The following is a 2,781-nucleotide window of genomic DNA, read 5'->3' as shown; positions in this document are numbered from 1 at the left end:
TAATTTTTTAATTCCTAACAAAATAATAAAACAGATATTTTTATGAATAAATACTTATAGTTAAAATGTACTTGACTGAGTTTTAGTTGACCATATTAATAATCTAACATATAAGTAATGTCAAAATATTTAGTTATATTGAAATTGTAAGTACTAACCAAAAAAAAATTCAGCTCTCCAATATATTTTATATGTACCTACCTATCAACCAGTTTTATATTTTATACATTTTTTACTAGATCCAATGTACATTTTAATGATATTTAGATAACTATTACGGTATTACTCCTGTAATATCAATTAAATTTAGTACCTAGACCTATCTATTAAACAATTAAACAGTTTAGAAGTTATTATGACAATTAAAATTTAAAACAATCATATCACTCTTGGCCAATTTTACTTTATTTTATTCTAGAGTAATATTTTTTGCAAAATTAATATTATAGTATATAGTTATCTAACTATAAATAATTAAACAAATACCAATTTCAATAGGTATATAGTTTGAAAAATGTAAACAATTAATTTAATTATTAATTATTGTTGTTAAGTGACAAATTACTAACTTAATATTTACTTTTGCTAGGTAGGTACCTATAGGTATAATTATTAGTTACTGGAGGAATAATTGTATAAATAATAATTTAACTACCTACCTATAATCCTACATATAATCTACTACAATATATAGGTACTGATATAATGTAGGTATAATCATAATATTATATATATTAGATACAGCAATAAACTAATTTAATTTAATTCCTATTACCTATAAATATTACAATAATTACTATATTTTAATGGCCTAGATACATATGCGTACACATATTTTTATTATGTTGAATTTTTTTTAGATGCACAAATTTATATGAGTAATAAATCTAAGATGTTATTGTGTTAATATTTAATACATAAGGGTATATTAAAGGAGTTATTAGTAGGTACGTTGATTTGTTGTTCAATAATATAGAATGTTTAATACTTTAATGTTTATACAATATATAACTACTGTAGGTACCTATACTAAACTAACTAAATTAATTGTCAATGTTTAAATTTGAAAAATATACTAGTTGTCTATTATAATTTAGCTCATATTTTTTTGATAAGCTATAAGTATGGAAATAGTGACTAAAGTTAATAACTAACTAGTAATTATTACTTGAAGTATACTAAAGATAATACATAGGTAGTATCATAATAATACAATATTCAAATCTATATGGTTCGCGCGTAATTGCTACACGAAGTACTCCATTATATGGCTTTAATATCCATAAGTTGTTAAAATTTTCGCTTTATATTCATAGTTTTTACTGTAACAAAATAGGAAAAAGTATACGCCTTAAAATTTATAATTTACTTTTTACAATAACCAAATACCATAGTATTATAAGTTATTGTAAAAAGTTGAAAATGTTAATAGAATTAATTGTGATTTTATCAGTTTTTATTTATACTAAACAATAATACATAAATGAACAAATAAAAATAATTTATTTACATTGAATTGGTATTAAATTATAGAATATTTAATTTTTGTTCAGTAGGTTTTAAGAAAATACTTTTATCAAAATCTATAGGTCAAGTGTGGTAATTGTAAGTGTGGTGTTTTAACAAAGTGTTCAGTAACTCATGTTTATGATTGTTTACTTACGCCTAAATAGTTTACGTAATAAATATATTTTCAGTGCAATATTAGCATTTTTTTATTAGCTAACTTAAACAAATTGCAATTGACATTAACCCATGCATTGATTTTGAAGAAAATGTATATGAACAGATTAAAGCCATAAGGATATCATAATATTGTATGTGAGCTTAACAAACATAATTAAATCATTAAATAAAATATTATTTTTTAAAATTGTATCATCAAACATTTGTGGTAATTATGAACATAATATTGTAAATAACATTTTTTTGTACTCTATCTACTAGAGTGAAAGGTTCTTCAATCGCCTCAGGCTGGTTTGTGGCTGTAGGTTTTTGCTGCTCTCCGCTAACCTCGGAGCTGGCTTCACTGATGCTATGTTGTTGTGCGCAGGAATCCTAGAGTCAAGTTTTGTTTTGTTCCTCATTGGGGGGAAGTTCGTCTTGGTGGGTTTCATGAGGCAAGCGTAGGCCACTTTCTGGGCAGTGGAAGTTGTGTCGTACTTCGAGTTGGTCAGTTGATCGACAAAGTCGATGCTGGTGTTAGCGTCTGTTTTTCTTTTTTCCAGGCTGATGGGTGCGGCAGCTCGGTCGTTGAAGAGGTGAGACAAGGCCTTGTATACTTGTTCTTGTGACTTCATGACTCTGGCCAAGCAGTGCCCGATAGAATCTTCTCGGTAGTCCTCGTCTTCGAGCGCCCGGTGAGCTGTTGGTGTCAATGTTGGTTGGCACCATAGCGATTTTTATAGCTTTTTTCTTGACAATGTTTTCCGGGGTAGATGAGCTTTTCAACCTTTTGTGCTGCGGATTTGGTTTTAATCGTGGTCCATATCCCATGAATCGGGAATATTTGATGACGGCATGACTTCCTGTCTTAAAAAAAAACAGTGTCGCGATGCCAAGGAAGGAAAAACAATTGAGGGGTGGTTATTTTTTGGATTAGATTTAATTAATTACTAAAAACTAGTTTGATTAGAGCTATCTTTGGATTATAATTTTTTTAATGCTTTTCCAGTAAAGGACATTTGAGTATTTCGTTGGAAAATAATTTCAGTATGCAGGTATTAATAAAATGTGAAATGTATATTCCTCTTAATGTTTTGATTTTTTTTACCTATGAAG

Source organism: Acyrthosiphon pisum, chromosome X (genome assembly GCF_005508785.2).
Source record: "Acyrthosiphon pisum isolate AL4f chromosome X, pea_aphid_22Mar2018_4r6ur, whole genome shotgun sequence".
Classification (NCBI taxonomy): domain Eukaryota; kingdom Metazoa; phylum Arthropoda; class Insecta; order Hemiptera; family Aphididae; genus Acyrthosiphon; species Acyrthosiphon pisum.
This window is presented reverse-complemented; position numbering follows the sequence as displayed.